Consider the following 14,062-nt stretch of genomic DNA (forward strand, 5'->3'; position numbering starts at 1 on the left):
GCACTTACACCATCACCGAGTTAACTGTAGATGTCAGACTGTGCTTGCACTGATGTGATGTCAGATTCGCAATAACATGCAGAAATGGGGAATTTGGTGCGGGCTGAGCGTGATGGAGATGGCAGAGACCGAGCTGGGGTGGACAGACTCACTGAAGCCTCTTTCTTCTCTGGTGCAGGGCCTGCTGTGTGCGTAGTACCCTGACACAGGCAGATTGTAGGGGCACTGGGATGATTGTTAGATTTGTGGATGACTATCTATGGATTGTTAGATTTGTGGATGACTGTCTGTGGATTTGGAGGAGCAGATATTTGTGCCTGGAGCAGAAATACTTAGCTTGCTTTCCCTTACAAAGGTACTCAAATATGCGTTGGTTAGAGAGTCATTTGCTGATTCCTGTCTTGTCTGTGACTTCTATGATGAAGCTGTCACCATGGGTATCAGTCAAGAGAATTAGTTTTGTTGTGTGCTGTAGAAAGCCAGCTGCAGTCAATAGGTGGTTTCATATTAGCTCCCAATACTGCCTTTTGATTTCTCATGAGCTGATCATGGATTGGTGAACTAAAATTGAGAGATGCCAAAACAAGTTCCTCCCCTTACTCAGTTTACCATTTGCCTGCCCTTCACATTCCTCATGCCCAGGTTGGTTGGATTTAAATTCTGGTCCTGAGTCTGTTCAAAGAAATACGTGTGTTTTGATTTTGCTTTTCTAACTTGCTATTGGTGATAGCCATAGGGCTATATGTTTCTGAAGATCTACCATGTATGGGGGCTTGAGGTGTTTGCCCTTTGATATGAGTGGAGTGCACCAGTACTGCTTGATGTTGTTTAACCTTTTATTATCTTAAGCGTTGTATGATGAGGCAGCTTGATTTAATACTTTGTGATGATGCAATAGAATAATAATTATTAATCTTCTTATTGTACGAAGAATCCTTAAATACTACTCTGTCTTGGGAGGTACTTCATGTGTGTTTATTTCCAAGAAGTGGAGGCATGGATGAGCACTGTTTGATATTAATTATGTTTGTTCATTTTGGGGTGGGAGGACAGCAGTAGGTTGCCTCTGGTACTTTAAGTTGTAATTTACGGGTGTGACATCATGCGGTAGATAAGCTTTTATAGGATCTGCCATGTAAATTACAGCCTTAGTTTATGTATGTGCAATTACTTGTTTTGAAAATCCATGCTGTATAGTTTGCATAAGAGCTTGCGCTGGAGCCATGAATAAGATCTAGCAGAATGTGCTTTAATTGCACAATATTGTTCAGCAGTTGAAAAGATTTTGCTTCACCTTGTGCTTGCAGCCTGTCCCAGGCGTGAAGTTAGTACATTGCATCTGCATGCTGCGATATTCCATGATATGTATGGTAGACAGCTGTGAAAGCAGTGGCCAGGTGCTTTTATTTTCTTCTTTCTCCAATATCCGTTTCATTTTCTTTTTGAAAAGAACTGGGGTGCTGAAATGAGTGACTTCAACTGATCTCTGCTGGAGAGAGCAGCTTGGTTATTTAAGGCTGCTGTAGTTTGTTATACAATCAGATTAACAACGGTTGAAATGATCATTCAACTTTGGGTGAACAAATGATATATATAACATCATAGATTAGGGCAGCTGCATCAGAGAGGTATGCTGCAGTTAGCATATTGCAAATATTGGACAAAAACCACAATGAGTGGATACAGCAATGTAATAAATGAGTTTTTGGTAAACTAACTGGGAATTAAAAGGTACTTACTATTGATTGTCTGTACTCCAGGAGCTTCTGCTGTGTGTTAGGTGCTGCCTTGCATGCATGGGCAAACTTACTTTCAGCTTCATTTAGTTGACAAGCAGAGGCCTCAGCAAACGTCTTTGTGCACAATCCGATCATGCCTAGGGTGCTGAGCAGGCTCTGTTCTAATTGCAGTGCAGGTTTTGGCTCTAGGAAGATGACCAGTGCTCAACTGGAAGCTGTTCAATGAAAAAAATATTATTCCAGACACGTTTGCTGAAGCTGGCAGCCCCTCAATCAGTTGACTATTTCTTCTTGTTGTGGAAGCAGCATTGCTGCAGGAGAGATTTTTAAGGCTTGTCTCCCTGAATGTGCTCAGAGAGGAGGCGATGAGGTGCATTCTGCACGGCAAAGGTCAATGCAGGAGTAGACAGTACAGGCAGTGCTGGTGTATCAGAAGTGGGACCCTGCCAGAGGAGTCAAGGGGCAATATAGAAAGGTGATGGTGGAAACTTGGGATGTGGGGGAAGTAGCTGGAACGCACGGAGGAGAGGGAGGTGTTTATTGGCTTTACAGCAGGGACTTCTCTGTGCCTGTGTGTGCAGCACTTCACTTGGACCCTTGTCTGCAGTTGCCATGCAGTGATCTCGTGTGGGCTCTGTTCTCTAAGTGGACTATGCTCTAAAAATACTGTAGCATGAAATATGCCCACTGTTATTTTAGTATGTTATGGTGTCAAGTGTTTAGGAGAAAGGAGGAACAATTGACTCCTGGCAGTCAGTTTTCTAGAGGGCTTTGTATTGGCGCGAAGCTTGGCCCTTCCAACCTTCTTGTTCTGTTCAGGGAAAGGTAGGATACCGTCAAGGATGCTGCTCTTTCATCCTTCAGGAAGATGATGGAACAGGACTAAGTTTTGGATACACATTTAAAAAAACATTGGAAAGGTTGGGGTTTTTAAAATTATTATTTCCTTGCTTTGTTTAATACTACACAAGCAGGCATCTAATTGCAAAGGGATTTCATATGCACTTGCAAATATTTATCACAATGCTACTGGCTGATCTTTATGCTGTATAACGTATTTGGGACTAAATGTACACAAGCACACTTAGGGTAAACTGGAATCTAAGGAGGTACTTTTGGGAATAGGTAATATTGTTAAGGCTGTATTATTGTAGGACGTTCAGAGAAGGGATGGTGTGGAATGTGATATGCAGTCAGTAATTTTAAGGCTATTTCTTTTACTGGTGCTAATCTACTTTAGCTTTGATTTATTAACAGGTTGGTATCTTGTCTTCAATTTTATGTACTGAATAAGAGCAGTTATTTTTGCTCAGACTGGAGATCTGTCTAGCTCAGTATCTATTCTGATAGGGCTACTTACAGATGCATAGGAAAACTGAAACTACAGTTACCCTCCTCCTGGTAAACCCTTCCAGCAGTCTTGCTCTTTGGTCTGGCAGTTCTGTTGAGACTGTGTCATGGTTTAGCCCTGGCTGGTAGCAAAGCAGGCAGCCACTTGCTTGCTCCCCCCGTGGTGGGGTGGAGGAGAGAATCAGAAGAGTAAAAGTGAGAAAACTTGTGGGTTGAGATAAAGTTTAATAAGTAAAGCAAAAGCCATACATACAAGCAAAACAAGGAGTTCATTCACTACTTCCCATCAGCAGGCAGGTGTTCAGCCATCCCCCGGAGAGCAGGGCTGTATCACATGTAGTGGTTACTTGGGAAGACAAAACACTAACACTCTGAATGTCACGCCCCCCCCCCACCCCCCCCCGTTCTCCAGCTTTATATGCTGAGCATGGTATCATATGGTCTGGGATATTCCTTTGGTCAGCTGTTCTGGCTGTGTCCTCTCCCAGCTCCTTGTGCACCCCGAGCCTACTTACTGATGGGGTGTTGTGAAAGGCAGGAAAGATCTTGACTTAAATACTACTCAGCAATACTAAAGCAACCCTGTGTTATCAACACTGTTTCCAGCACACATCCAAAACATGGCCCCATAGTAGCTACTATAAAGCAAATTAACTCAACTCCGACTAAAACCAGCACAGTGTTGCGTATAATAGCTGCTGATGGATTGTCTTCTCTGAAAAATGCTTAATTTGTTTCGAGAAACTTGGTGTTTCACACTAGTGAAACATTTCGCATTAGTGTTCACAACATCCTGTGTTAGTGAACTTCTGGTATAATTGTGTCCCCTGAAAATGATTTTATTTTGGTTTATGGCTTGCCATTTGAACTGCCTACCCTGTGATTTTCTCTGAGTTATGGATGAGTATTTTCCTTTTTAGATTTTCACATAGAAAATTATGTATGGGGATGTTAATGGGTCTTAGAACATATATAAAGATAACTGCTATATGTTTGCAGTAAGGCATGCTCCCAGCCCCTTTTACAGTCTCATTTCATAGAAATGTGCTGTTACTGCTGTTTCATTTATGTGATTGCATGCAAAAAAATGTTCAAATACAATAAGTGTTGTGATTTCTGCAGATGTACATTGTGCACGCAGATTGTAGTAAGTCTTGATTCAGAACGAGTCAGACAAGAATTGCTGTGTGCCATGGGGTGACTTCAGCAGTGTTGCTTGACGTTCTTACCAAAATAATCCTTTGCAAGGTATGTGGTGCAGCATTTTAGGGAATGTGAAAGGATGCAGGTAACAGAATTTAAAAATTGTATTAAAGAGCTTGAAGTTAAGAAATACAGACTCCAGTAAGTGAAGCATAATGCAGTAAAAACAATGACTTGTCCCCTGAATTGTTGTTTAGGTTAGCTTTCAACATGCCATCCTGGACTGTTTCAGAAATGGGCAGGTGTTAGCAAGTTGTGTTTTAAATTCCACTTTTCCTTCGTGCAGTAGGGAAGCAGGATCTTTTGACTGTGCATTGACTTACAATATTTGCTTTTGTACTGGTGTGTGGAGTCTGTCTGGGTTACAGGAACCATCTGGGTTACAGTTTGTTATAATAGGCTTTGGTGTTGGTGGCAATGGCAGTTATATTTGGGGCATTAAAAGAATCCCTCCAAAGATTGGTAATTTATTTCTTATTATGGCAGTGTCTGATAAAAATGGGGAAGATGTCCATGTTTTTAAAGCAAAAAGAAAACCTTCATCTTGTAATTTCTACTGTTATTCCACCCTCAAGCCTGTAAACCATGATTAAAGTGGATGGAATTTCAGCTTACTGGTTTATGGGTGGGATAATAGTAGAGATTGACCAGACAAACATTTTCTGTTTGTTTTAAAAATAGACATATTTACATAATGATGCTATATACAACAACAGTATATACATATGGATTAGATCTCCCACAGAGTATTAATCCAACAGCATGTATGCTGTCACTTGCTCCTAAGGAAGGTAATTTTGGAGTAAAGAGATGCCAATGCCTTGTGATTTAACTGGAGTATCGGTCCAGTCATGAATAGTTTTAAGGCAGGGCCCAGGATTGGAGGTTTGGAGAAAGAGGCTTTTAAACCATTATGAGCTCTTAATTTGTTACCTGCATCAAGGAAAGCCATTGATTCTTCTTACAGAGCTCTATCTATCTGAATTGTTTGCAGAGATTAATCTCTTAATGTGTGGCATATGCTTAGTAAAACTGAGGTCCCATTTTTGAGTGGAGTGCTATTGGTAATAGAAAAAAGCCAGCCCCAAACCACTGAACATGTCTGAAAGCATCAGGGTTACATCAGACTCTCCTCTTACTATTGAAGTGGCCTCAGTCTGATTTTTCTTCTGTCTCTGTACCTCTAGCAGAAAATAATAGACTTTATCCATGAAGTGTGAAAAAGATAAGAAGCAAGTTCAAATGAAATAGGTATAATATAGGAAAAAAATTCTAGCATCTATATGTACAGGTAGGCATTTTCCCAAAAGTGTGTTAGTCATTGAGGCCGTGACTGTGTTGTTGCTAACCAAAATTGTAGCCCTAAACGTATCTATAAATACCATAGCCTCACCCCTTTGACTCTGTAAAGTGATATGTAGCTGGAATAATTTCATACATCAGGACATAAAAGTACCTTGGTGAACTTGTGCTTTTATAATGGAGGAGTTTATCCACACAAAGACAGCTCTTTATTTGGTGACTTGAAGGGACTTACCTTTTAGACTTTTCTCCTTAGGATTTTTATCTCATCTCATCCCAAGTTTTTATTAATAAAAGGAAAGCAACTTTAATGTGATGATGCATGTTTGGCAGATAGACCTTTGCATTTTAGAGTCGTGGCTAATTATATTTGCAGAGCCTGCACAATTTAGGATATTGGACAGGGAGATTGTTTTATCAGGAAGGCACAGAGGAAGGAACAAATTGCTTTCCTCTTACTCTGGCAGCAGCATTTTCTGTGAACATTGCAGGTTTCAGGATGATGTGCTCATGTTGGTGTGCCATTCCTGGGGAAATGGGCTTGTTGAAGTTTGCCTTTCTGTTTGGAGAATTCCTTTTAAATTGCTATTCAGTGAAGTTATGAATGTTGGATATCTGCACATCTCTACTAGAAAACAGTCTGAATGAAGAATTGGCTGGTAAAACAAAGCAAATGTTGTCTTTTTAAGGGCTGTTAACAGGCTGTAAGCCCATTTCAGGTTCAGCTTTTAGGGGAGACTAAGATGTTTCTCTGTTCTGGCGATATGCAGATTGAATCCTGCTGCTTAATTTTGTCTACAGGCCTGCTCATCTGGGCTGCATCTTAAAGGGAATGCAGTTGATGTGTAATAAATGTACTGATAGAATGTGCAGGAGTTTGGTCTTTTGTTGCAGATGGATTTACACAGCACTCTGTCACCAGGAAGCTACCTTCAGCAGCAGAGTGTTCTCTGAAGTAAGGATGTTTAAAGATGTGGTTTGGGCTGCTGATCATGGTCAGCCATGTGATGCTGAAGGAGAGGATACTGTTCCTTTTCTTCCGGTGCAGTTGTGCTTATTATATACACACAGTAGCTGAGGTCTGGTGGATGCCCACAGGCTCAGCTTTCTCATCTGAGCCTTTATTTTTGCAGGAATCTGAAATAGCAAAACTGAAGATGCTGAATAAGCTGTACTGAATCCAGGGGAGCATATCTGTCAGCTCTCCCCTTAATCTACCACAGAAATACATAGAGAAGAAACTTTAGGTACTTCAGGGACTTGTTTTATTAGCAGGTGAAAGCAAGCCAACCAGGGTTTTCTAGTACTGTCTCTGGTATTTTATCACTCAAAGACAAAAGTCAAAGATATAGTTGTTTTTTCTTACAATTTATGTTTTTAAATTGCTAGCTAATTTTCAGGTGTAGGAGCCTGTCATTTAAAAAGTGTCTGCCCAGTGCTACTGAAATGAAAATCAAAACCTCCCAGAGAACAATAATTTATGTTGGTTTTCCTATGGTTTTGTTTTTTTTTTCTTAAAAGAGGAAGCTGTATCCGTTCTGCTGTGGTCATGTTAGATAAGGTGCATCTTTGAGGTTAAAAAGCCTTGATGCCTGTGGGAGGAGGGCAGCACTTTCTTTTGTCTAGAGCATTGCCGCGGAGGATACTAATTAACCAGCATACAAATTCAATTTGGGGGAGTTTGCCTTTGCTATCACAGTGAAAATGTTTTGTTTGGAAGAGCTGCCCAAATTACACTCGCAGGATGATAAATCAGCCTCTGGCTGCCCCAAATCTTCCTGTTTTAGTCTACAGAAATATGCCAGGAAAGCTTTTGAAATGACAACAGCCAGTCTGCATGTTCTGGAGCAGATTGTGTACCTGAGACCACGGCACAGCCCTGAACAAAGACGTCAGCAGCGAGGAGTGACTGTCATCCCCAACACAAACAGACAGACTCCATCAGCATGACAAATCAGGGAAGAGTGACGCAACTCTAATGGGCAGATCATGATGATTGTCAGCTCAGAATATAGGGTTTGTTGTTCTTCTCCAATGACAGGACCTGACTCTGAGAGGTGGATTTTCCTCTTACTAGCATTATGAATCTTTGATGTTCTGGGAAGAATGAGACTATTTCCTTATTAAAAAAAAAAAAAAAGAGAGAGTAAGAGGCTTCAGGCTTAGTAACACCATTTAGGAGAATAATGAATACTTAGCCTTGTGAAGCTATGTTTAGTTGTAGATTTATTTGGGGATTTTTATAAGCATAATGGAAAATTATGTGCTTGACTCTTCACTGAGTTGCATGGGGATTCAAGGGACCTAATTTCCCCAAGACTGTGAAAAACCCAGGCTTTGTGGTTTATTTTTGTTTGCCTTTACACTTCTATGCTAGTCTCTGAGCCTTTCTTCATCCACAGCAAATGCTTGGGTGCTGCAACAGAAATAGTTTAAAAGCCAGTGATTTGAAAGAAAAAAGGCTGGAGCTTCTTAGATGTCTGGGGACTGGATGAAGTAGGACTAATTTGACATTAGGGCCGCAATTTGTGAGAGAAGCCTGGTCAAGTGACTAGCCGGAAGGAGGGGGTTGGTTCATGAAGTCAAAGTCACTTCTTCAGCCAAAGGGAGATCAGGGTGACATCTTTGTGACAGTGTTTTTTTGCCTGTCCTCTCCCACAGGGTAGCTATCACATACTTCTCTGCAATTGCTTGGCATTCTGCAAGCTTATGCCTTACAAAAAAGACTCTCAAAGTGAACAGCTTTTCAGAAGGTCATTAGAAATTTAATACTACAATTTAATGAGGTTTGTGAGTTACGTGTAACACAAATAACAGTGCTGATGACTGCTTTTCAGTTATTAATTTTTGTACATCATGTTGTTGGCCATTAAGATTGGTTGTCTATGCAAAGTGGTTCCATAAAATGCAAATTACTAGCTTCTATGTGGGTCAGAAAAGATAGCATACTTGGTGTAACTCTTGTAGTTAGACTCCTTTGTTAAGTGAATAATTTACGCACTGGTTACTCTTAGCAGTGTCAAATACATACATGAATTCTTGCTGAGTGTATATAAAGCATTTCAGTTTTGAATGATGACTGCAGGATTTGGCTTAAAAGCTATTTCTGGGCCATGGGCACAGCCCAAAGCTGAGGGATGTACATGGCTCTGCTGCTGGAATGGCGTCAGGGTGGAGAATGACTCAGTCACCCCTGCAACTTCCTTGTTGCTTCAGAAAGGTAGTGATTTATTGCAATTCTGTGTCAGCAGTAAATAGCCATCCACCCGACGCTGATTCAGCCGCTCTGAAAGTGGTAGTTAAGGATGTGCTCCTTGTCTTTGCCGGCTTGTCCCTCCCAGCTCCCTTCCCACCCTTCAGCTGCGGAGGGTGTAAACAAATGCGTAGCCTTTCCTCCCCCATGCTTTGACTGCCATCCAGGAGGCCTGTGTGAGGCTGCAAGCAGAGATCCTGTTCTTGCAGATAGACGCGCAGCGCATGCCAGCGTTGAGATTTGGAAGGCGTTCCTGTTGAGTCAGGGAAGATTTGCTATGCAAAGCCTGTGGGTTTTGGTCTTCTGAGGGCACTGAGGTTGAAGCAATAGCAAATATGGCAGAATCAGCACATAGTGCTGTTGCTGCTGGGTGAAAAGTAGGTCCAAACTCTTCCAGGCCCTGCCCTGGCCTTGCTTTGTAGGCAGAGCAGATTGGGCAGCAGCACAGGTCTAGAGGAGACTGGAGAGAAGAAGGTGAAGTTCATCAAGAACGTTCATTAAGCATGATGGGTTGAGGACTCTTGTTTTTTTTGGGTTTATGTTGGCTTACAATGCACAATGAGGAGTTTCTTTGCTCCTGTTAAAATTACTGAGAGTAAGACATGTAGTTGTTCTACTGCTGGCTTTCCCCTGCTCCCTGCCCTTCAAAATGAACCCTGAGGTGCCAAAACCCACCAGTCTAAATATCTGATATTGAAATAAAGCACTATATATCAGATACAGGAATGATCCTGCCAATGTCAAAAGATTGTGATGGAGAATAGCATCCTAATAGCAGTTATCTCCTACCTTCTTTTCCATTCTGCTTTCCTAAGCGCTACTGCTATCCTGAGAAAGCACATGAAGAACCTGCTTGCTATTTCTTGTTATCACATCCTTTATCTTTTTAGGTAAACAGCAGGATAATTGTCTTGTTCCTGTATTTTTTTGCCTTAAGCCAAATGCAGAAGAAACAACTCTCTTTTCTGGGCATTTTTTGCATCAGCATATGCTTTGAAAAGGCACATAAGAGGCTGCTGTTGGCTATAATTAGTGTTAGGTGCTTCCTGAGACATAGTCTCAAGCACCTCACAAGCCGGAGGACAGTTTTAGTGCAGTGCTTGTGAGAGGCAGAGGTGGAATGAAAGGTAAATTAACCATGCCAAGGAAATTATCCCCCAAAAAATCTGCAGTGGGTTTTCCAAGCATGTGAGATCAGCTCCACTTTTGATTTTGGTTGTGACTGAATATCCTCAAGAATGAAAGCTACAAGTAAGAATGAAGGTGGCCCTGAAGTCTTCATGGCTTCACTCTGGTTGCTACCTGGTGAATTGCTCTGACCTGTTTGTGGACTCTTATTAAGTTTGTGACTTCTGTGCTTTTTCAGATGTTCAATTTCCTGTTCCTTTCTTCCCAATCTGTAATTTTCCATTCTTTCTCTTTACCTGATGCCAGCTCTTGTGACACCTGAATTGTGTTTTGTATTGGAACAGTTTAATTGCTTTGAAAGTACTGAGTATTGGTTGGGTGTTAAAAAAAAAAAGTAGCATGTAACTTTTGCAGTTGGTATCCATAAGGTCTCTTGCAAGTGCAGACTGAGCTCTGAGCTGAGATGCTGTCTTTGAGAATGCTGATCTAGTCTCAATGCTGAGGGGAATAAAAGTGTTGGAGGAGGTGCAGGGACCTTTCTGTATCATCAGACTGCATGACTGGTTTTGCGTCTCTGTTTGAATGCTGAAGAAGAGATGGAAAACAGAAGAGGGGAATTAACTTTCGTCCTTGAAGACGTATGCTTTTTGGTGGTAGGGGTTACAAGTTGGCTTACCAGTTTCTAGTTCATCATTCCTACCAGGTCATTAGCCAGCACTTCTAGGAGGTTCGAGCATTTGGTTAGTCACCAGAGGTACTCTCGGACAAAGTTTAGAACTAATGGAAATTACTGTGGTCTAAGGTGCTGTGTTTGTTGTACTTACCCGGAAATTTAGGAATATACCCTTGGTGCTGTGTACATCTGTCTTTAGTAATTCCCTGGTCTTTATACTGGTTGCTGCTTTCTTATAGATCTGTACAAGAAAGGCTGAGATGAAGTTAGTGCCCGCAAGGAAGGTTTTGGGAATATTGAGAAGCAATATAAAGGAGAACAAGCATGCACCAGATAATAATCTTCAAAGCATTTGGTAAGGAGGAAAAAATGTATGTGATTCCAGATATTGCTGGAATAGCAGAAAAATGGTGTAGTGAATGGTATACCAGGGAGGGAGCTGGGAGACCACAGCTCTTTTTCATGAGAAGCTATGGGTCTGCTGTGACTGGAGTTACCTATTCAGATTCCTTGCAGCCATGATGGTACCTTTGTGGCATGCAGTGTGATAGGAGTCTGATCTTGTTCTGTGCCTTGTCAGAAAAATAAAAACAAGTAGCTTTTCTCAGCTTTGAAATTTATTTACTTATTTTTAAATAGACTGAAATCTGATTATTATTTTTTTTTAAATCCCTTGATCAACTTGAACTTTAGGAGCTTAATTCTGCTCTCATAACAGATTAGCTTTTCAAACATTAAAGTTCATAGTTATGAAGAGCATCCTATTGCTGTCTATGACAAGTACTAATGCTCCCAGTTCAGTCCTGGGGCTTGGGTGTCTATTGCTATTTCCTGATGGCTTTTGTAGCCGTTTTCTTCCTGCTTCTGTAGGGTGAAGACAGTGCTGATTGATTGCAGGTTTATATTGCTAATAACTGTACACAAGCAGTTCTGACTCATTGGTCATGGAAGACAGAAGTACAATCAAATATTGTGGCTACATTGATTTGTTTACATATAGCGAAATTATGTAAATGTCAGCACAGATTATGTTTAGCTCCTATGTGCATTTGCATTCTATACCCTGGGGTCAAAACTGGGTACTGCTGAAGTTATGGAGAATTTTGTTGTTGAGCTTAGCAAGTCTAGGATTTAGCTTCTAGATGTTTAGAGGTACGATGTTTTTTTAATACTGTTGAATGCTGTAGAAGGATTCTTGTGGCTTTAAAAGCCATAATCATAGATGTGTGAAAAGACAAAGCTGAAAACTTGTCTTTCTGGCTTTCTGATTACCCTCTTTAAGAGGTTTACGCCTCTCCTGCACATCTGACTTTTGGTTGTCACCCAACTTCAACTCCCCATCACAGCAATCCTTTCCTACAATCCCATGCTACCTTGTATAAGCTGGAGCCTGCAGAGAAATTGGATTTAGCTTGGGCTAAAGAATAATATTGACAAAGAAGTTCAGAGTAATGCTGACCATCGTAACGCCCTAGAGTAATGCTGACCATCATGATGCCCAGAAAAGGACATATTGCATGGGCTCTCTCTTAGCACTGCTGTCTAGGTGGAGTTAGCTAATTCTTTTCATTTGGGGTAGGAGCAGAGCCTGGGCATGGTTTTTTTTTTTTTGTTTTGTTTTTTTTTCCTGAGTCATTACCATCAAGAGCCTCTTTCGCGGACACCCCCTTGTCGTGGGGAAAGAGCTTACGTGCCCTTGTGAGGTTGGGAGCTGTGCCGGTGGTGGCACATGCCTCCGGTAGGGTCTCCCATGCCAGACAGGTCTCAACTGAAGGGTCAGACAAAGTGTGTCCATGAGCAGCATGGGTTCACTAGCCTTCGGGCAACCATCCTAGGAGAAGGACAACTCTAACTTCAAACCTGGGCAGATGGAGCTCCTATAGCCCTGTAAGGCTATCCATCTAAGAGAAGGATACTCTAATCAAACCGACGACCTGAGGACTTTGCTGTCACTGTCCAAGCTCGCTAGGCCCTGGCAGATAAACCTCAGGTGTAAAGGGTGGGGCCAGTTCTGCGCATGCTGTGCCTCACCTAAAAAAATCCACTGTGCAGGCCCGAAGGGTTTACCCACACTTGCAAAGCCCTGTAGCGATAGGCGAGGGATGAAACGGCAGGTGATAAGGTGCACTGGAAGTCGCAGACCTGCATGCAGGTGGTTCAGGACAGTGGTTGCTCGAGACTGACCCAGGAGATGACAGTCTTGTTCGGCAACATCCTGAATGACCAAGCAGCCTTTTTTTTCAAGGAGAGCACTGCTTGATAGCACCCAAGGAGACCTTTTGCTGTGCTTTTTGCAGCCGGATTTGCCTATCTTACATTGGCCTTTTTAGTCATCAGCGCGCTTGTAGTAAGCATGGGTAAAGCCCTTCCCAAATATTTGTTCGTGGAGTCAAGCCATGATGATGACCATCAAGAGCTGTTATCAATAAGCAGAGAAATGGTATGGAGAGCAGGAATAGTATGTCTGTTCATAAACGTGTTAACCAAGAAGGTGACAAGGTAGAGTGCTGGAGGTGAAATGTGAAGAGCTAAACATCTGATGGCACAAGGCTGGAAAAGTAGCAGGAGAAAAAGAGATGGAGACTAACAAAACCAAAAGGCACTTGCTGTTGAAAAGGAAATTGTGTAAGACCACATGCATGCTTTGCGTTATTATCTCAAGGTGTGTGGTTCAGGGGGCAGAAATGATCAAATGCTTCCTTCTTCTGTTCTTATGGTGTGTATTATGAATAAAAACTTTGAGTATATTCTCGGAGCCAGAGCCATATTCTGTAGGTTGCGATGCAGGATGCTGGGATTCATGTTGTTTTCCTTTTAGAGGTGACAATGCAAGAAATGTAAGACAGACAAATAGACAAGTGCTCAAAAGGCAAAGCAACAAGAAAAAAAATTGTATTTGATTAGAATCCATTTCATCATGGTACCTTAACTGTAGCTGATCCAGGAGTATGTCTTTTGCGGACAACCAAAGGCGAGGACAAAATTTTATGGATCAGCCTTCAGTTGTTGAACCTGAGACGGGGCTTGATGGAAGAAATCATAGGCTCATTGTAGCACTAACATACTGTTGGGAAAGAGGGGGCAGTGGCTGACCCTGCAAACACTGGCTATGGGAATACCTCGACTTTCATGATTTCAGTAGCTTTTACGGGTTAATGGTCCTGCTAATGCACCTGCTTTGTAGGACTGATTGAGCATTGAGCCTTGCTTGCATTTCTGTTTTATGTCCACCACCCTTTCTATCTTGTGTTGCGCAGCAGCCCTGCAAAACCGAAAACAGCATGAATTTTTGTGGAGTTTCCTGTTACCACTTGTGTTGGCACACAATGTGTTTGACAGAAATTCTGGCAGAACACCAAAGAACAGGAACTGTCTTGTAGGCCAGCAGATGTAATGGAGGTAAGGCACTGTGCC

At 41.9% G+C, this 14,062-nt stretch overlaps 2 protein-coding genes across 3 annotated transcripts in view; one reads left to right on the forward strand and one right to left on the reverse strand.

The window, feature by feature from the left end:
* The window catches only part of TRMT1L (tRNA methyltransferase 1 like), a 340,729-nt gene that overhangs the window by 41,559 nt on the left and 285,108 nt on the right, over positions 1 to 14,062 (reverse strand). The gene's annotated exons all lie outside the window — the stretch shown is intronic.
* CUNH1orf21 (chromosome unknown C1orf21 homolog) overlaps positions 1 to 14,062 on the forward strand; it is a 122,531-nt gene that overhangs the window by 885 nt on the left and 107,584 nt on the right. The gene's annotated exons all lie outside the window — the stretch shown is intronic.

The sequence above is a fragment of the Pezoporus flaviventris genome, unplaced genomic scaffold, assembly GCF_033815535.1.
Source record: "Pezoporus flaviventris isolate CSIRO_AGI_PZ_B2104156 unplaced genomic scaffold, CSIRO_AGI_Pfla_v1 ptg000013l, whole genome shotgun sequence".
Classification (NCBI taxonomy): domain Eukaryota; kingdom Metazoa; phylum Chordata; class Aves; order Psittaciformes; family Psittacidae; genus Pezoporus; species Pezoporus flaviventris.